Here is a 22,236-nt window from a genome sequence, read left to right as displayed (position 1 = left end):
TTTTAACTCAAAATCTTTTTGGTCAAGGTAAAGAGAGTCGAACCATTAGTCTTAACTCTTCGTACATAATTGTTTTTAAAAATCCGCGAGACGGGTCTCAAATAACTTACTTGAGCAGACAAATATTTCCGAATAATAAAAACCTCGTAACTAGAGCGTATGATTTTGTTACCAAGGGTACTCCCTATTCTTACTTGTGTATCGATTTAAAACAAAACATTCACGATGATTTGCGTTTAAGAACAAATATTTTTCCGCATGAAGGAAATATGATTATTGTATGTGATGACAAATAAAATTTGTATATAAAACTATTTATCGTTTCCGTATGTCTTTTATTTCGCGTTGGAACGTTCGAGGAGTTGGAATGGTTAAGAGAAAGCGTAAATCGAGTTTGTTAAAAAAAGTATTAAAAAGAAATTTTAAACGAAAAATTCGAAAGAGAGGACGTCATCCGTTACACAGACATTTACCATTTTTTCGTGGATTGGTACGCGCCAGTCAAAGTGGCGGAGGAAAATTAACCAAGGTACTGAAAAAAGCCAAGCAAAGTCAAATCAAAGCCGTTCACAACACGTTTTATAATTTGTTAAAGGGAAATATTCCTTTACCCGAAAAGGATAGAATTTATATTAAAAAACATCGAGTATATATAAGAAAAATCGCTAATAAAAGAGGTCTGGCTAAAAACAAACGGAAACTTCTTATAAAACAGGCGGGAGGATTTTTACCCGGGTTAATAGCTGCTTTGGTACCGACATTGATATCTACCATCACTTCATTAGCGAGATGAAACGAATGGTATTACTACCCGAATCCGCTGTTTTATCGGGAGCTGAAAAAGAAGCGACAGAGTTGGATCGTGAAATGAGTCGGATTTTAAAACAAAACACCTCTTCGGAGGATAAACTTCGACATTATTTATTAACTTTACAAAAGTATTTGACTATGAAGAGCCTGATAGAACCTCCTAACGTCAACGTTGCAAATATTCCACCAGTTTTCCAAGTTCAACAACAACAACAACCCGTTCAACCACCGCAATTTCTAACACCTAATCCGTTTTCAGTATTGCAACAGCCTCCTTCGCAACAACAATCACCTCAAGGGACCCCCCTGGCCCTCTCAAGGTCAACGCCGAGGTCACCCTCGAGGGTGCCCTCGACGATTAAGAAGTCATTCCCACGACCTAAACTCACGTCGACTCCGAAAACGAAGAGACATCGACGATATACCAGAGGTGTACCGGAGGCGGAGGAGGGTGATGATGGTGATGATGGTGACGGTCATCCTTATCGCCCGAGACGTCTCCTTACTGGTATGAAATTGCGAAAAGTCAAAACACCGATAAAATGGTCTAAATGAAAATGTACCAATTTTTTTAAAATAAAAAATATTTTATTTCATTTTTTCTCTTGATTCAATAAATGTATACACATATTTAACATAATAATCACGTCGTTGTAAGGTTTATCTTTCACGTCGTACAATTCTCGTATTATTTCATTAAAAGAAAATCCGTGACACAAACTTGTTAAAACAAAAATAACGTGTCCCCCGCATGTAAATGAACTATTCGGCTGTATTTGACAATTATTGTAATACCAATTGGAAGCGTAGCTTGATAGATTAAAACCGTAATAACTAGGGTCTTTACCGTACGAGCAAAAGAAATAACCGTTATCGTTAGTATCGATATAGACTCCTAACCAATGCAATCCTTCGTTTGAGGATGGTTCCGAATTGACCACGAAACAATAGGGTTTCCGTTCTGGTGGGTCGGGTAAAATATCTTTCGGGAACACTCCTATGAAGTAGGGTCTCGTTCGAGGATCTGTGCTTAAAAAAAGGTTTAATTCTTCCGTGTTCATTTAGCAACTTTTTGTAATTCCGGCTCGTAGAATGATCCTTTTATTATTTCGTCGTTTTCGTCTTTTATTATGTAAGCAGTTGGAGTACGTAGTAGTACTTTATGCACGACAAAAATTTCATTCGTCCAATATCCAGTGTATCCTTTACCAAAAGCGCCTTTGTCGGACGTAATTCTCACCAAATCACCCTTTCGTAATTTTGGCTTGTTGCTTGTACGTTTCTTCTTGTAGTATAATCGTTTCCATATTAAATGTTCGTTATTTATATTTACGTTTTTCGGAGCTATACCGATTGTTGAATGAACAGTGGCGTTATATCCATTTACAATTTTTTGTAAATGTTTCGTGTAATTATAATTGTTATTTCTCGTCATTAATCGAAACATTCGCGTTTTCAATGTTCTATTCCATCTTTCTATCATGGCGCATTTTAAATTTCCGTAACTAGCGTACCAATGGATATCCTTACTTTTAAGATAGGCTTGCACTTTTTTGTTTTTAAATTCGCTTCCTTCGTCAGAATTTAACCTCGAAGGTGTACGTTGCTTAAAGATTGTGCCGAGAGCTTTTATGATTTCTTTCGCCCCCTTCGTTTTTAACGGTAAAGCCCACGCGTATCTCGACAAGACGTCAATGACGGTTAGAATGTAACGATATTTGTTATTGTATTTGGACAATTGGGGTAGATCGATTAAATCGCATTGGAAAACCTCGTTCATACTAGTGACGTACGTTTGGTTTCTAGGATATATTTTTCTTCTGGGTTTATGTTTCGTATACGCGGGTTGGGAAATCAACCATTGTTCGATATCTTCCTTTGATATATTTGGTAGAGCTTTTTGTAATTTTCTCACCGATCCTAAACTCGCGGGATTTTGCGGATCGTAATATATATTTTCGATTTTACGCGCTATTCGTTTACTAACCATCTTTGAAGGTATTTGGGAAATAAAGAAAGAAACCATCTGTGAATAAGCTTTTTATTTATCAAACGTAATTGTAAAAAACATCTCTTTTCAATTCCGTTACATTGTCAGTAATAATAAGAAATAATTGATCCAAATTTTCGTTCTTCTCTCCAAATCGTTTTTCAAACTCATTCTTCAGGTTCGTCTTATTTAACATCGATATCGCTTGTAGGATATTCAAGTCAGTATTCGAATTTGAGGTGCAGGATACGTGGTGTTCGATTTCGCCTTGGCAATTTAGATTACCGCAGCAGTTGGTCTTTTCCAGTAAATTTTCGGTAATGTCTCGCAAAATCATTGTTCTGAATAATTCCTTGGTATTGGCTTTTATTTCCAATTGCCGGTCCAATTCCGGTTTTATTTGTTTCAATCGACTCCACGTGGTTTTATTTAAACAAAATCCTTTACACGTAGCCATCCACAGTAAATCGTAGCGATGAATATTCGAATTTTCGCATACGTATTGTCGAATGTCGATATACTTTGTTCCGGTTCCAGATACGTAACCTTCAACTTGAAAATTTTCCGGTAGGGTACTGTGGAAGCGGGGTAAGACGTCTTGGAAAAACAAGTTTATATAATCCACCAGCAACCATAAGTTTTGATATACTTTGTTACTAATTGTAACCATATACTCCGTTCTCGCATTATCGGAAATGGAAATAATTAGATCATCACCAGCTTCGGCTATCTCGATAGTTTGTTTATCGGAGAGATTGTACTGTTGTTGTTTCATGATTTTCACGCGATCATTTGACGCTAATTCGTTGAAGACGTTTAATTTTATATTTCTTTCAACACCTTTTTAATTTCCTTAAAATCCCAACAATTACCGACGATAGTTACGTGTCTTTTGTTATTTCTAACTGTTACGAGAAGATTATTATCTTTTCGAGTTGGTAAATAAACGTACTCGTCCATACTCTCACTCTAGTTTGTACAAAACGTTACGATCCCTCGTTATTAATAACTCGTTTTCGAACTCGGCGTATACTATGGCTGTTACCGCAAACGTGAGTGCTTTGTTAAAACGTATAGTCAACCTTAAACTACCGTGTTTTTCTAAAGAACAATGCTCGGCACTAGCCTGCTCTTCCGGAGTAAAATCAACAGCGTATAAAGTGTTACCTCTAGGATAATCAAAAAGACTAATGTAGTTTCCTTTATTTTTCCCATACATATCTAGAGCCGTAAATAAGGAAGCGTATTCCCTACAGTATTGATCGTGAGTAAAATCCGGTGTGAAAGGTTGATCTGGATAATTTTTATTCCCTACTGTAACTGATAAAAAGTTCAAATCTAAGTGTTCGAAATAAAATGGATTTTGAGATATACGCCCATTGAAGGCTGATGTTTTAACGAATCCGATAATCATTCGATTAGGAATTCTACCTAAAAATAGGTTTTCTTTAATCGTGTCACTGTTCCCTGCTTCGATACTAAAATACTTTGCTACAGTTTGATTAATGGGATACACACACGGTGTTTTTTCCAAAACCATAGCATGCGCTAGCATAATTTCAGAGTTTGGTTTTATTTTCCGTACAAATAAAGAAGCTGATTTAATAACGATTTTATAATTAGTAATTGGATCAGCAGCAGCAGCGCCAGGTTGATAAATTATTGGAAAAGTATCCGCTGATCTAATAAATTTAAACTTTATATCAACGTTGTTCAATAAGAACTTGTTCATCTTACATACATCAACGTGTAATCTCCCTATCATTTCAAATATTTTAGATGCTCCGGTTCTGGTTCTTCTAGATTTCATTCCGCTATTCTCGGCATGGTGTGAATCGGCATTTGTTAGTTTTGTATCTTTGTAAAACATTTCTAATGCCAATTGCGTGTCTTTAGCTTCTTTCCCATAATTTAACATTGTTTCGAAATAAGCGATATATGGGGCTAAATTATTCACGACTTGAACCTGAGTATCGTTAAACATAACTTCTATTTGATCAAATAAACTCCATAAGGTTAAATTAACCGGTCCGAGTTTATCGTTGCCCGCGATTTCTACCCATTTATTATCAGTTGTGTTAAATCCTAATATTTGAGCCTTAACGTACAGTTTAATTTTTGAAGTGTCTATATAACTATCGGGAGTTCCGGGAATAAAAAATTCCAATGGACCACCATCCGTTATAGCATTAACAGTTTGTAGTTGTATGTCGTTACTGGCCACAATATTCAAATTAGTGACGGGTTTAGCGAAAAAATCTAATTCCGACATCATTCCTTCCATTTTTTTTGAATAACTTTATTTGTCACTGTTTAAACGTAAACTATTTACTACTCGTGTAAATTCCCTACTTTTATACCCCCCTTTGATTTTTAAGGGTACTTCTTTAAGCTAAAAAATCAGTCTTCTTCCTTATTCTTCTCACTTTTCTCTTTCCTAGCTTACTGGTTCTTCTTCTTCTTTTACGTCTTCCACTCCCAAATTGCGCTTCCCCTATTTTATCACCCGCTTTATGTAATAAATTAGACCCCGCAATTTTAATATTCTTTTTGAAAGAGCTTTTAGGATCTGCTCCCGTTGATATGTCGCCGAACCATCTACTTCCGACACCTATCGCTTCTCGTCCAACAGCTTTTGCTGCTGGTTTGAGTATGGGGGTTATGAAGCGAACTAAACTCTTAAATATAGATCCCAAACCGTTTCCTCTTTGAAATACTGGTCCAACAAACGCCCCGCCCGATTGTTGTAAATAATAATTATAATATCTATTCCGTACAGACATTATTAGTGATTACGGATCCTTCTAAAATGTAAAGTCGTAACAGTTTTTCCGAGTTTAAATGGAATTTTCGTTCCCGAATCTGTCGTTATATCTATCTCAACTAAATTAAAATTGGGTGTACGTACTGGATAATAATTAATTGGATTGAATGTTAACACGTGAGGTTTATTATCTCGACTGTTTTCAGGTCTTGGAATTGTACGTAAAAGCCCACCCCAAGAGTCACCTATTACCTGGGGGTATATGAGACTCGTATAAATGAATAAAGTTTGTACACCTCTATTTATATCTCCGAGATGTTTACTTTCCGTATTGTTCCTCAACGGAGTGTCTACTTGACTCTTATCAAATCCCAACATGTAACCTAATCCGGGATTATCTTTTGGAAATGTAATTGAAAAATAATCCATATATTTTACCTCATTTACGGTAATTTTATGCCATGGGGTGTTCTCTTTAACAATTCCAACCCCGCATTTGATTGTTACTGTTCCTGTTTTATTATACACAAAATCGAAATATTTTCGTTTCGATTCGGGTAAAACCATTTTCATTGCTTCGAGTACGGTATCTATACTTTCATACGTACCGTGAGGTATCGTATAAGCTTTCGTTTCGATTGATGCTTTATTAACATCTTTATTTACGTCAACGGGTCTATTTCGGTCCCTTGGAACAAATTGTTTGACTTGGAATTTACCCAAATTTCTGGTATCTAATTGATCCCGTGCAGTGTCTAAAGGATTACTAGCTATATATGTTTCCCGAACAATCCATCGATCCCAATCTAATTCCGCTATTCCAAGTACTTTTCCATATTCTTTAGGAAACTTAATAGCCGTTTGTTTGTCTCCGTTAATTTTAATTTGCATAAATGTCATTCCCTCTTTCATCATTAGTTCAAAATTTATATCATCCCTAGCTTTTGTTGTTATTGACTGTTTAAACGTTTCGAATAATTTTTGGTAAATACTTGTAGGTTCGTCGTTCGGTCCCCTAACTATATTACCCAATTTACCACAACCCCCTTCCCCAATTTCATACTCATAATCAAGATCCACCGATCTAACGACAAATTCATCAAAACAATCAGTGATGTTGTCCCACTTTGAAGGCATATTTATTTCCGACAATCCAACCTCCCAATTTCCATCCGATAAATTATACGTTGTAGGTAGTTCCGTTCTATAACTTGTTTTAGTATTTTCAGGATATAATTGCATGGAGGCATTACTAGGTAAAGTAATGTAAAAGGAATCGTAAGCGGGTGCTAACATCGCCATGTTTACTTGTCGAGTTATTTATTGCTAATGACGTATTCATCAATTTACTAATTGCTTTTATTAACATTTTTGATTGACAGGTGTGCTAATACAAATTCTGAGCGCATATGCAAATTTTGATCATTTCAGGCATGGTTAAAAGTGGGATTTCTGAATTATGCAAATTTGGATCATTTTCGGCTAATTTGCATGCCTAAAAGTGTGGTAACTTACTACTCATGCATTGCAGCAGATTTATTTAATACTTAGTAACTGATTCCGTACACCTCATAGACGGGCTTTATGGCTTTAGGATTTTAATTTTAAGTCATCTTTTAAAATGGTGGCCCGAAAAATAATAAAAATGTCGCAACGGACTGACGGCCAACTAGCTAAGACCCCGGGATAGTGTAATGTTAAAATATACATGGAAGAAAACATGTATACAAGTATAATTCTAATTATAGCGTTGAATACGTTGAGGTATCAGAAGAGGAAATTACGGCAATAAATTTAGCGAACGAACTCCCGCGAGTACGTAAAATTTTGGTGTTTCTACCACTCAACATCGTTATATTTTTCGTATAATATCTTTTCAAGGACCTTGATTTTTTATGGTACCCAACGATTCTGGACCTTCTATCAGTTCGTTTTCGAGACGGTATTGCTGCATTTGCCAAGCCATCGCACGCTACACCTCTTGTAATGATATCAACTACCCCTAAATCCAACTCCGAAACAAATCTAGATCTTAATGTTCTAGACGAATGGGTAAGACCACAAGCTATTAATTCCAAAGCCTAGCGTCCCAATCCAACCTCGGCATCGTAGTTTTCATTGGCTACGACAATAGCGCCTTATTTACAAGGCCAGTCCGCCGGGAAGTTATTCGAGTGTATTTAATCATCTTTTGAAAAATGCTTCCCCATTGTCATCATCTTAAGCGACACTATTTACTCCCATGTGTATTTAAAAGGGATTTTTTTTTAAATTTTTATCGCTAGCGATGGTTTAAGTAGAAGCATAGCTGATTATAAAAAAACGTCTTGGTTTGGACCAAGGCCGAAAAAACAAACGATATGTGTGAGGTTTATCATTTGACTGAAGTTTCAGATATTGCAATTGTTTTAGTTATTTTTATCCATTTAATCCTTAATCAGTATTAAATTCAATCAACTGATTTTACTGTTAATCGATCCATTCCCTCTAAATTAATTGAAAAAATTACATATCTACGCTTTTTCAAGAACAATTACATTTTCCGAAAACATTTTATCATGAAATTAATTATTTTGAAGGGAGTACGTATTGAGGTGTCAATATAGAATATTTGAAATATTCTACTGACTTTCTTAAAAGAGCAGGTGAACTTTGACATAATTCGAAAGGAAAATGTAAATATTTAATAGTGGATTCCAAACAAGGGTGTTGCACTAATTTATACATTTAATTTCGTATAACGAAATGCTACATTTCTATTGTCGCCTCTATGAAGAAATGATTGCACTGCAATTTCCCTCTCCGTGCTTTAGAATTTCTTGGTCATGATTCAGTCTTCATTTGAAACGTCACCACCCCTTTCTACATTGTTGGCGCTATTGTACACCGGTTACGTATTACGTGTAATCCTTTTAGTACGCATAAAGACCATTTCGGAAAACACACAGGGGCGAGGCCACCATTGGGGTATTCTCCCTCACACCAAGGGTCACCGCCAGACTGTGCCAAAGTTCACTACAGGCAAGAGGCTAGTCAAATCTCACTGCCTATAGCGGTGCTTCTAGGCAAGAGAGAGAGAAGACCTCAATGGTGGTATCACCCCTGTGTTTTAATTATCTGTATGTAATTTCCAAAATGGTCCACTCACTTACAAATGTACACCGATTACACTGAGTTATCGGTCCTTCAGGCGCTAGCGAGTGTCAGGCCACAACCGTAATCATTCATGTACACGAATGTTTTATAGTTTTAGGTTATTAATGTTGGCGGGCAAGTCCGGAGAGTCATGTACCGTTCACTAATGTGAAAAGGTCTCGAACTATATGATAATATTGGCTGAGTGTGTTGCGACGGCTCAGATGACCCATACACTGGAACCACTGGTGATCGTAAAACTGTATATATTGGGAATATGAAGGAATGGGGGGGGGAGTTACATCAAAAGCGCATACATTAAAATAAAATAATAAATTTTTTGTGTGCTACAGAGTGCCACCTACTCAAAGAAACCACACACGATAAACGTTGATGCTTTGTCTTATGAGGACGACATTAGTTTATAAATAAGTTTGAGCAAAATAAGTTATTTATCATAATTTCTTGAACATCAGTCTTCTCAGAAACTTACTACAGATTTAAACTTTTTTGCTGCAAACTTCAAAATTTGTCAAGCCAGCCTTAATTAAAACTATGACCGTCAATGTGCTTTCAAGTTAGTAATCATCGACACGAAATCCCTTCAAAATAATTAATTTCATGATAAAATGTTTTCGGAAAATGTAATTGTTCTTGAAAAAGCGTAGATATGTAATTTTTTCAATTAATTTAGAGGGAATGGATCGATTAACAGTAAAATCAGTTGATTGAATTTAATACTGATTAAGGATTAAATGGATAAAAATAACTAAAACAATTGCAATATCTGAAACTTCAGTCAAATGATAAACCTCACACATATCGTTTGTTTTTTCGGCCTTGGTCCAAACCAAGACGTTTTTTTATAATATCTGTCACTTCAGTCTTAATGTAATTAAAATTTGAATAATTTTATTTTTGCTTTACCGTCAAACATTTGGGGTTGATCTATTTCTAATTGCTTAAAGAAGTACTTAATTATCGTTAATTACATTTAACTTATATCCAATAACATTGATTTTGATATCCATATAATGTTGTACCATAAGTCTATTATGGGGACCTTACATAATAGACTTATGGTTGTACATTATTTATGAAAGAAGTTTAAAAACGACGGTATTTGAAATATGGAAGAAAAATATTTGTTTCGTAACACTGTATACACATACAGTATTGTCGAGATCAGACCAACAGCATTGAATGTTGCCAGATTAAATTGTTGCTGGTGATTTTACGAACTATGTTAATGATATATTAAAATTTAAATGGAAAAGTTACATTTTGACACATTCCTAACCCTAAAATTTTGTATTTGGAGCCTATTAAATGCATTATAGTGATAATGTAATTAATTTTAGTGTTAAATAGGAAAACGTTTAGGCTGAAAGAACTCGCGTAGTTTAATCTTATTTTCTTATTTCAGTTAAAGGTTATCTATAGTTACCCAAAAAACCTGTTGTTTTCGATTAATTTCACGTTAAATATGGTTATTAAGTTGAAATTAACGGCTTATCTTCTTTTATTAGTGTTATTGCAGTTTATTATACGAGTTTGAATAAGAAATTCTCCTAAATTGCAAACTTTAGAGGAGTGCCTGTTTGACTCTTGCGGAACAATCACTATTTTGCCCCAAAACTTTTAAATATCGCGCCTTTTCAATGGCTCTCTTTTAAAAATGGGAAAAATGCTTTTAAATGACAATTTAATTAATCGTAAGAATTCAACAGGAAAATGGAGGCTGGGTGAAAGATAAGTGTAGTTTTAATTTTAATTTGTTAGTTTAATTATAAGGTATCTATGAATTTACCCAAAACATTCGTGTTTTGGGCTAATTTCACATTAATTATACTTAAGTTTAATTTAACGGCTTATCTTGTTTATCTAGCGTGGATTTCGTTTATAAAACAAGTTTCAATAAAATATTAACTTTAATTGCAATCACCCTAAAATTTTAATGTATGCGCTTCTGATGTATTTTAACGATCATTTAAATTAATTTGAAAGTGAAATAGGAAACTACTGTGGCTGTACGAAAAACTTGTGATGTTTTAATCTTAATTTGAGCGTGGTTCTCGTGAGAGTGGATTAAGCTTAAAATTTATTTGAATTTTTTACCCTAATTGCAATGTTTAGTGCAGTTTAATATTTTTTCCGCAAATTCATTTTTTAACCCAAAACTTTTGAATTTCGCGGCAATTATTGTACTTTAAAATAGTTTAAATTAACTTAAGTGTCAAATAGAAAATATTCGACTTTACCAATGGCTCGGGTAGTTTTAATCAAAATTAAAGAGTTATTTAAAAGTTATTTGAGCCTTTATCCAAAAAATGTATATTTTGGTTTAATTTCACGTTAATTATGTTTAATTAACGTAGGACTGTTTTGGCACTATACATTTAGTGTTATAAAATGAGTTTAAATGTATACTTCACCTTAATTGCAATTTTTAGTGGAGTTTTAGATTCTCATTTTACCCTAAAGTTTTGAATTTCGCGCCTATTAAGGTACTTTGGAGATAATTTAAATTAGCTTATGTGTGGGGCTTTACCAACGGCTTGGGTAGATACAATCTTAATCAAGAACATCATTTAAGAGTTATCTGAGTTTTCATCCAAAAAAATGTATATTTTAGTTTAATTTTACCTTAATTACAGTTAATTACGTTGAAATTAACTTGTCGTCAGTGCTCATTAAGCTTATAAAATGTCTTTTAAAAAATAATTCACCTTAACTCTAATGTTTAGAGGAGTTTTTGATTATTTCCAACAAATTGCGTTAAATTTTTATCATATCCTGAGCTAGGTTTGTGGTAACATAAAGATTATCTATACAATATGTTAATGAATGATGTTATTCTATAGTTTAGCTTTAATATCAGTAATTAAATCAAATACCTTTACAATTCATAGCAATTTAAACCAATAAACAAACGGCAATGTGGACTGTGGAAATAGAAAACAACGTAACCCTCCGTTTCTAACGTGGTTAGGTTGAGAGAATCTGGGTTGTAAACATGAAAATTATTTGACTAATTAAATTATATAACGACACTGTCCTCCTGGATTAACCAGCACAACTATTTCTTATGAATTAAACAATCCACTGTTAGTAACAAGTAGTTTATAAAATGATAACGTAACATCACTGTATGACTGATTCAATAGGATCAAAATTGTTTTAACGAATAATCTGGTCCTCTACATTGGTTTAGTTTCAGGAATTATACCACACACATTGACAATTAGTAGCATTTTAGTGAGATTAACAAATAATGAAACCGTTTATACCAGTCCTCAAATGAGAATGTTGACTTAACAGCGCTAACATTAACACCACTCTTTTAACTGCCGAAGGGAAAACAAATTGGAAATTTTGTCATCTTTCCTGTAATATTTTGAAGTCGAATTCTTCACAGGGTGAAAACACTACCGTTGATTTCTAAACCATAATAATTTGGATATATATGCCATTTTTTACTGTCATAGATACAGTATTAAGTTACAAGAAGCGTAAAACCTTGGCCCTAGGGTTGGGATTTGTAGCATGAATCGAAGCAGACTACGTATTTTGTAATTCCAAACAGAGCTGGAAATTAGCTTTCTAATAATCTTTAAAAGGAAAGACACTATAAACACTATATAACATAGAGTAACTAAAATACAACTTAAGCCTTGGCCGTAAAGAACGTCGAAAAGCTTACTTTAAATGATATAAAAACCTCTATTAACTGTAATTATTTACCTGAATTACTTTTCTAGACGAAAATTCGACCTGATAACGACGTATTTCTTATTAAGGGTGCTACAGTTAATTAGAAAATACATATAAAGGTGCTCAAGCTCGGACGAAATACAAAAGTAATTTGCTGGAGTCTACTGCTAAGAAATTAGGAAAATCAGCAAGAAAGCCAACATTTACAATTAGTCAACGTAACTTGTTAGCACCCACAAACCTAGGACCTTCTAGTTGTCAACGAGAACGAAATGAAGAAAATAGGTTTAAGCGCGCTATAAGGTTAGGCTGACATCTGACCCAAAAGTAATTTTTTGACTTACTACCTTAATTAGTTAAATTACAAAAATTAGAATTCATTAATTAAAAATCGAAACCCGTAAGTTTCCCGTTTAATAAATGCTTGTTAATTTAGAAGTATTCCGAAAACTAACTTCGCTATACTTTTTCCGTATGGCCTATGACCATTTCGTTAAAAAAACGAAAATTTTTTAATGCTTTTTCTATGGGACGCTAACCCTAAAAGGTGTGACTTTTTCTTTAACATTACGGAAGGGTGTCATGTCATATCTACAAGGGCCTACCGGCCCTGTAGAATAGTAACTCCCCATACTGGTACAACATAGACAGTTTTCATTAAAGGGGAATTTTGCCGTTCCTCAATGTTTGCAGAATGTTGAACAGCCTAGAGACTGCAAAGAGAAGGGTAGCAGTTTTGTTTGAATCGATATTTGAGAAACTAGCTTCAAATAGGGACTAACAACACTGAACTGAGAGAGGGGGGTTAGCTCCATTAGTGAATAAGATTTTTATTTGCACGTGCATCATAATGTCAGGATAATTTATACTTTGAAACCAATCATCAGGTACTTTTGGGAACACTATCATCAATTTTATCGATATCCTTTTTACTCTCAATATATATTTGGTCGGATCGAAAAAGAAACAAAGTATCGTTGCACGTTTTTACGAGGAGATTTGGAAAGCGTTGATGGCATTTTTTCATGACAGTATGTATGTAGGCCTAACATCGCGTATTTTGAAGATGAATTTTCAGTTCTAATATGTAAGAATAGTAGAACCGAAAATTGTTCACAAATCTTCGAAAATGCTGTCTGTTTGCTTGCGAAACACAGGGCTCGCATTATTCATTTTAGCAAATTAAATACGTGAGGAAAGAAATTAGTTTTTAAAATTCATCGGTTTAACTTTGCTTGTAGCTTACGAAACGATGCCAAGGAACTTTTTTTTGCGACTTATTTGCGTCATTTGGGTTTGGGCGACATTTCTTCTCGTAATTCAAATACAGAGCGTCATGAAATCTGACTTTTCTTTTGTTACGTACAATTATATCAAATCCGTGGAAGAATTTGGTCCTGGAAGTGTATGGAAGCCAAAGTGCATCGAAGGGCAATCTGAAGATCGCCTCTTGAGTTTAATGGTTTGTAAACATCCTATAAATTCCAACTGATGACAATGTCAACAAAATAAATAGTGACAACTTCGAATTAATTTGTGGCCCAAGTTGAGTAAATTTATGATTTTACTCTTTATTTGAAGGCATCAACCAGTGAAAAGTTCAAATACATCGAGAAAACCCTTGATCGTTTTTACCAAAGCACCATGGGATCTGACGCATTTTACTTTGATATGACGACAAACGAGGTCTACCTTTTTTTGAAAGTGCTTTTCGTCGATGCTTTTGGAATTACGGTCGATATGGGAGTCGTCACTAAAGAACTAATTCCCAAGCTCTACATTTCCAAACCAGTTAGCGAAGTCTATTTAACACACTTGATTTCCTTTAAAATGTCAACTGACAGAGAATTCAACAGGATTACTAACAAGTTGTGAGTATTTTCTAGAGGCCCACAAACAAAAATCTTGGCACAGTAGATAAAGCTACACATCTTGGGCTGTGGTTCATTGTCGAGGTACAATAAAGGTGGGACTTAACGCGTTAAGAGGCAAACTGTACTTACACAGACAGTGTTCCTTCAAGTCTCCAGAAAATTCATGAATAAAATCCTGACCTCAAAACCTCAAAGGTTTCTAACATAAACGACAATTTAAACATTACTGACCTGCGGATATTAACCAATGCCAATCTACAAGCCAGACTTAACACAATATTAATAGTGTAGTTTATGGACGCGGTCCTGCCTATTCTACCCCGAGAGATTATATTTTAAAGTTAAAAATTGTATATTTTGGTAAAATTTGAGTTTTGCGTATTTTGTTACATACCACTTTAGCCAAGACTCGATTATGGAGACACACTGGTTTGAGAAGCACAGGGAAGTGACTAAATTCTTACTGGATTTGATTGAATGGGTTCAACCGGAGTCAGAAACAAGCCCTATATCGTTCAAGGGCACGATGGCGGTGTTCCGACTCTACGCTTACGGAAATATGCTGGCTACAATAATACTAAATATCGAAGCGGCTACCTTCTTTCTAACCAACAAATCTTGCCTCTAATATTGTTTTAAAAGGAAATGAGATAACTAATCTTTGGCGCAAACAAATCAGAGTGATTTATATTATATCGGTTTCACATTTTAGCAAATTTTTGCTCGGATCAGGTTTAATATATTAGCATGAATTCATTCATTAAAAAATTCATGATATTAGATATTAGTGGATCAGTAACGGTTTCTAATTATGTAAAAAACACAATGTCACTTCACAAAAGAAATAGGGTTGAAGTTATTATATGAAAAATATATCCGGCAAGTTGTGAACTCGAAAAAATGTAAAACAAAATTATTATAGATGACAAAAAATTATCACCTACACTAAACCAGGACTGGAATAGATGCTCACTAACAATAATATTTCACTTCATAATGTCTCATCAAGAATCTTGATTGAAACTAACAATGTAGAACAAGCGGATTATAACATATTATGTAAATGTGGCTGAACTTAATGTTGACCTGATATCTAAATTACCGCTAAAACGGTGTAACTTTTGAAACCATACTTATAAATTTTTGATGTATGTGAAAAGGTTTAAGCACTTCTTGAAGCTTTCCAGTCAGTACAGACTGAATTCAAACCAAATTAAGTGTGATATTTCACCTAATTATTCCTGTTAATCACTATTGTACATACAAACATATCAAGAAAATTTCATGGCGATTGTACACGCGCCTATTTCTCTAAGTAGCCAGAGTTTTTACCTCTCCGAGTGACGATGACGTCACGGAGAGGTAATGCACTGACCGTGTCTGTGTGTGTGTGTGTGTCTGTCTGTCTGTCTGTCTGTCTGTCTGTCTGTCTGTCAGACCCCACGTGACCGCGTTCGCAGTTTACAAATCGGAGCAAACGTGTTCGCCATTTCCGAACTGCTTTCACAGTCACGGAAATGGCTCCTCTACTTGAGTTCTCACACCACCATCTTCTGGTCTTTGTCCATTCCACACGGACACCAGTCTGTACTTACCGGCTTCTAATCACCATCATCTTTTGATCTTCGTCCATTCCACATGGACACCAGTCTGTACATACCGGCTTCTAATCACCACCATCTTCTGGTCTTCGTCCATTCCACTTGGACACCAGTCTGTCCATACTGGTTTCTAATCACCACCATCTTCTGGTCTTTGTCCATCCCACTTGGACACCAATCTGTACATTCTGGCTTCTAAACACCACCATCTACTGGTCTTCCGTCTATTCCACATAGACACCAATCTGTCTCATGGGCTTCTACTCCATTATCATCGTTTGGTTTTAGTATATACGCGGCGATCAGCTAGGGTTACGAGAAACGTCTAGCCTCCCTAAGGTGGGATCGACCACCGAAGGTTTTCGCAATTGCGCTTTTTCCTTACTATTATAATGGAAACGAATCGTATATATACCCCAAAATTTGAAGAAAGCGGGAAGAGGGGTACCCTTCACTGTAAACGTCAATATTAGCAAAGTTTGAGAAGATAATAGGTATAACTTTATTTTAAACGATTTAACTATTATTAATGTTAATTATTGAAGATTAAAATAATTAAAAATAATTAAAAATAATTATATTTATTTAAATATTAAAGATAATCTTGTTTCTCAACTCAAAATTATTACGGAAAGAGTTAAAAAGCAGTCTATGTTTTTGTCTGTGTGTGTCCGTCCATTGTTACACTAGTGCGTCGTGTTAGCAGTTAGCCTTGTGTTGATGTGTTAAGAAATCATACAGAACCTTAATATTCCCTTTTTCCATAATATAAAGTGAATATGTGGAAGTATTTTTCGTAATTATGATGCATTTAGTACTTTTGTAGCTTTAAAGCTCTGTTTCATTTTGATATTCCAAAGATTTTTTTAATATTGTTGTTTGAAATGGCTGTTTATATATTACTTAAGCTATACTACATCTGTATATACAATAATCCTTGGTTGAGTGATTTCATGAAGAAAACTAAGACCTAGACTCCGGCGGGTATATTAAGTATCATCCGCAATAGGCTTAGTGAAACAAAGAGTAAATAATTGAGGCCTGAGGTGAAGTAAACTTTGGGCTTTGATTTTCGTGTCTGAAATGAAGAGACATCAACGGTTCAGAGTGAGCCGAAAGTTAAATACACTGTTAAATAATCAGGTTAAGATTTTATAATAGAAGAAAAGATCATGGTGGCAATTAGAATAGTAAAAGGGCTAATGGTAAACGGGTAGTAGCTACAGACCTTTTATTCTCTTTATGGTGCGCATCGACTATCAGTGCGTCTAGCTACAATTTAGCTTTGGTGTTATTTAACGTTAACATTCATGTTGGCAAACTAAGAATATTGTTGAGGTGAGACAAAGAAGATACACGCCCCAGGAATGGAAAGTGTAGCTTCCTCTAGTGTAAATTTTTGTCTCTCCCCTCCTAGTACGCTCCAAAGGCAGGCTCGGTTGACCGAGGTATTTCCGGCTACATTGAAATTGCATAGACCGGAAGTTCCTTGGTCAACCCAACCCCGAGACATAGCTTCCATTCCCGGAGCGTATATTTTCTTTGGGTGAGACGAGACGATAGTGTTTACACTGCAAACCAGTTGTGAATGTAGCTATCAGAATATACGGTAAACAGCTGAAGCGTAGACTTCATTTCCTGATCTTTTCCCCATTGACTGATTTCCATGTGTCCAAGATTTATCCTTATTGGATGTAAAATGTCGTCTGCTATACTGTATTATTCGCTATGCTTGGAATACTGCTTCAATATTTCGTAAATTTTTACTTCAAAAAAATGAAATAATTCCATATCTAGGTAAATAAGTTTGTAGTAGTAGACCTCTTGACTCGGAGAGGTAATATTTTGGTTTTCCCAACTTGTTCTACTAAACCACTAAAACGCATCTGTTGTACATTCCGCATCTCTAAAGCAAATGAACAATTTTGCCCTAGCCCTAAATCATTGGAACCCTTTTGATCTATCCCTAAAACGCTTGAACCATTATGTCCTATCCCTACAACATATGAACACTTTGGCTCTATGCCTAAAACATATGAACCCTTTTATCCTATCTCTAAAACATATGAATCCTTAAGTTCTGCCCTATCCCTAAAACCATAAGTTCTAAAGATATCTTCCATAGCCTATATACTTATGCTAAAACTATTCCAGAAGAACTTGAATCCTTGTGTCCTATCCCCTAAAAAATGTGCTATTGACCTATTCTTGATTACAGGCTACTGTCTGAATTCTCAAATGACCTTCTTAAGGCTTATTGTGACTTCACACCATTTGACACCATATAATATACTCAAGTTCAACTATGTGTTCAAATAAACAATTTGTGACTTCACACTATATAAATATACTGAAGTTCTAGTACATGTTCAAATAAACAATCTTATGATATTAACCTTGCGTCATAGACAATTTCAATAGCCTTGAATTTTGAGAAACACTACTGTAACTTTAGATAGCAGAAGGGTATTAAATGGGTAGAAGTACGCATAGGGCGGTAATGTAAAGCTAATACCAAGTGTCATAGTGTTTTAAGATTTCTCAGCACCCTTTTTCCCCTTATACTTCCCAGAGTTTTCCAGGTTTTTCCCATATATGGAGTATCCTGTGGAGCAAATGTTAACGAAGGGTGGGGACAAATAGGACTATCACATAATCAAAGAACATCCCCATATCTCTAGTAGAACCAGAAATATGAGCCTCCAAAGTTTAGTTAAATGTCAGTCCTATGGAGGGGAGGTTCACGAACATTTTGCTTAATTACTCGGCCCCTGTTTGACGAAACCCCAAGTTTTAGTATCGTTTGATGGGGGCAAATATGACTATAACACACTCGAAGGACATCCCGTATCACTAGTAAAACCAGAGTTACGAGCCTCCAAAGTTTAGTATAATTTTAATCCTATGTTCATGATCATTTTGTTTAATTAGGCGGCCCCTGTTTGACGCAAATTTCCCTGACCCCAGTAGCAGTGCCGACGTAGGGCCTACATGGTCGGCTTTGTGTGTTACCGACGAGATGGTAAAAAGTCACTAATAAGTCGGGAGAGTAATGGTTTGAAAGTCGAAATGTCCGCCTGGAGGGACGATGGCCCGCCGGTTTTCCTACTGTTTTGAGGCTACTATAAAACAACTGTTGGCCGACTCTAAGTCGGCGTCATTATGCCTACCTAAAGCCGCGCTCAATCCGACGATTTCGCGGCTTTTTAGTATAGGAACGGTAAATCGTCGGTAAAGGGCTGGTAGAGTAAGGGTTTGAGAATCGAAATGTCCGCCCGGTGGGACTACGGCCCACTGGTTTACCGACTGTTACGACACGAATGAAATACGACCCTCATCCAACACGTTTGAGAGTCGACTTAACCGCCTGTCAGCAAGAGGTCCGACGCTTTTGCGACGATCAAACCTTAACTCGAGGCTCGATGGTTTTGCGACGATCAAGCCTTAACTCGAGGCTTCTTTCGCTTATAGTAAAGGATACTGATACCTAGTATTGAAATTTCTTTAATACATTTTCAATGAACAACACTTAAGAATTTGTACTTTTTATATTTCAAGTAACATGCAGGTCAATTATAACAATTTCAAATATTAAACAATGTATTCTATATGACACGTCTAGTCGAATGAAAATATTAGCTGCCTAGCTAATTGGTTTTAACAAAAAGTAAAATTTTTCAGGGCGAGTATAATATTTACATCAATTAAAGCATTTATTAATATTCATTGTTAATATCTTCGATTTGGCCAATTACTATCTCTTAAATTACAAAAATCTTAATGAAAAATATACACTTACAGATTTTTTAAGGAAAAAGAAAAACATACAATTCTAAAGGGTATTACTTGACACATTTTTCTCTTAAAATGTTTGAAACCGCATAAAAATTCTCAAATTAAAACAAATTGAGATCTATTTTGGAATTCAGTATTATTTTCACAACCAAAAATCTTTAAAATACTTAATATATAAGGTTTTTGAACTCCAAGCGCCCCAAAACACTTGCTTCTTTTATAATCAAACAAAGAAACTGAAGGTATACATAAACGTTTAAGATTTGGTTTCACTTTCTATGGGTGTGGTTCCCAGCAGATGAGAAGCTAGGTAAAAAAGCAAAGGCTTATGCATAAAACTGGCTCTAAGATAAATTGATAATTCAATAACAAAATTCAAACCTTACGTGACAAACGAAGACGTTTCTAGTTTATTTAGTGTGACAAAGAACCTTAGCGATGAAATTAAAAGTTAGCAAGCCTATAACTAATCATTTTCGACCACAAAAATCTCGTTTAAACATTCTAACGACCCAGCCGCGTCAGAGATACTGGAAAGGCTAACTTGCTTTCGCACTAGCAGCGCCCTCTTCGATGATGACGTGCATGGTTTCATTTTACTCTTTTAAAACGTGACCATACCGACTAGCGGGAAGGAGTTGGTAATCAATTGGCAAAAATGGGTTACATGTTTTGGACGGTAGGCAAGCCTACTTCAAACCACCACAGTTCCAACTGTCGGATAAATGTCGGTTACTAAACGGCCTAAGAATAACTTTGCTTATTATTTTTACTCTTCTTAAACGTCACAATAACGACTAGCGCGAGGGAGTTGGTAATCAATTGACAAAAAATGTGTTGGAATTTTCTAGACGGTAGGCAAGCCTACTTCAAACCACCACAGTTCCAACTGTCGGATAAATGTCGGTTACTAAACGGCCTAAGAATAACTTTGCTTTTAATTTTACTCTTCTTAAACGTCACAATACCGACTAGCGCGAGAGAGTCGGTAATCAAGTGGCAAAAAATAAGTTGGAATTTTCTAGACGGTAGGCAAGCCTACTTTAAACCATCTCTGTTCCAACTGTCAGATAGATGTCGGCATTGCCAACTAATAGAAGTAGTCGGCTTCATGAGTCGGAAAAGTGTCGGAATAAGCATGGTACAGCTGACTGGACCGTAAACCGACTATTCGACCTTTAACCGACTGTTATGCGGAAGGCTTGTGCTACTGGGGGAATTTTACTAAAAAATATTTAATTTCCATGAGGTTTTTGTCAACTAATTCATTGATTTTTCCGGGTTTTTATGAACCATGTAATTTTGAAAGCGACGACGGCAAACTATATTTACCTCCCTTCTTCCTTTTATTAACCAATAGGGCTGTGCTAATAGTGGTTTTTCAAATTTTATCGAATAGTAAATCAATTCGAAATCCGAATCGAGTACTCGTTCAAACAAATATTACTTGTTTTTCAAAAAATCTGGTTCGTGTACCCCTTTTTTCAAAACTAGAGCTCGAAAATTTGATTACTCGGTTTCACCAGACGAATACTCGTTCGTTTTCTAAATACCTGTAGGAATCTAAAATGTTGTAGTTCTCGCATACATTGGAATTTTTTCTTTCGCTCTAGTTCTAGTACTTCGTGAGAGAAAAATAAATCACGGCGAACTGAAAAATCGCGTTAAAATTCCTACCAAAAAACAGCTTTATTTTTTAATAGAATTCTCGTTTTCTCTTCGAATTTAACCCCTAATGGCCTGTCCAGACTGACACATTTTTCTAATTCGCATCTTCGCTTTGCTTGTTTGCAAGATCGCGCTACTGGTCCCAATGGATTTTCGCTACTTTGCGTCCTCACCTCGAGAAGATTTTTCTTGCGATTAGGCCAAGAATTTCGCACCTTCGCGAGAAAAGCACCAATCGTAGACGAGAGGAAGGCGGGGGCGATTAGCTTCGTTTTTCTCTTTGGACAACGTCGATTGAGAAGGGCAGATGGCGCAATGATTGCTAAAACTTTATTGGCTCTCAGAATGGGAAAAGCAAATTTTTTCCGTGTATCAGAACAGAAGTGCAAATGTTTTTCGTGATCTGTTGCGAAGATGCGAATAGACGAAGGCGCGAACACGCGAGCTTTACTCTGTTTAGAAAATTGTATTCGTACTTAAATCGGTTATAATTATTCCTTTTCAAATAATAGCTTCGTGCTTCGAAAACTCGTTTTCTCCAACTGGCAAATTCGATTCTTTTCTAATTTAACTAATATTATTCGAGTATTCGCACAGCCCTGACCGAAACACGAAAGAGCATGGGCTTCGGCTAGAGAGAGAAAGGGCGCTGTAGGAGGGAAAAGATAGAACTATTTTTCCCTCTTTGAATTCCACTAAAAAAGACTCGCAAGTGGGGAAATATAGTAACGAAAATAGGGTACAACTACTTTTGGCTAGCCGTGGGAAACGGATGGGAGGAAGGGGAAAACTGAAAACCGTTAGAGAAAAAATTGAATTGCAAGCTTTAACACCTAGGCGGCAGCACATTTTATCTCACTTTTTGGGCGAAGTGAAGCTAATCTC

General features: G+C 35.6%; 3 long non-coding RNA genes across 5 annotated transcripts; 1 reads left to right on the top strand and 2 right to left on the bottom strand.

Annotated features, from left to right (window-relative positions):
• Nucleotides 1–8,225: 8,225 nt before the first annotated feature.
• On the bottom strand, nt 8,226–12,578 carry LOC149644106 (uncharacterized). 2 transcript variants are annotated; one of them, XR_016372064.1, is made up of 2 exons: nt 12,444–12,578; nt 8,226–12,287 (listed from the first exon to the last, which is right to left on the bottom strand). It is a non-coding gene; the product is annotated as an uncharacterized LOC149644106 (long non-coding RNA). The 2 variants fall into 2 exon arrangements; XR_016372063.1 differs by having other exon boundaries at nt 8,226–12,310; nt 12,444–12,573.
• LOC149644105 (uncharacterized) lies at nt 12,304–12,597 on the top strand. Its single transcript, XR_016372065.1, has 2 exons — nt 12,304–12,431; nt 12,500–12,597. It is a non-coding gene; the product is annotated as an uncharacterized LOC149644105 (long non-coding RNA).
• A 6,779-nt stretch (nt 12,598–19,376) lies between these two features.
• On the bottom strand, nt 19,377–20,420 carry LOC149644104 (uncharacterized). Of its 2 annotated transcripts, none has more exons than XR_016372052.1 (2): nt 20,065–20,420; nt 19,377–19,989 (listed from the first exon to the last, which is right to left on the bottom strand). It is a non-coding gene; the product is annotated as an uncharacterized LOC149644104 (long non-coding RNA). The 2 variants fall into 2 exon arrangements; XR_016372053.1 differs by having other exon boundaries at nt 20,070–20,420.
• Nucleotides 20,421–22,236: the final 1,816 nt, after the last annotated feature.

The sequence above is a fragment of the Phalangium opilio genome, unplaced genomic scaffold (genome assembly GCF_054372755.1).
Source record: "Phalangium opilio isolate 3A_F unplaced genomic scaffold, DU_Popi_V2 ptg000091l_1, whole genome shotgun sequence".
NCBI classification, from domain to species: domain Eukaryota; kingdom Metazoa; phylum Arthropoda; class Arachnida; order Opiliones; family Phalangiidae; genus Phalangium; species Phalangium opilio.
The sequence above is the reverse complement of the archived record's forward strand: the minus strand, read 5'-3'. Positions and strand labels throughout refer to the sequence as shown.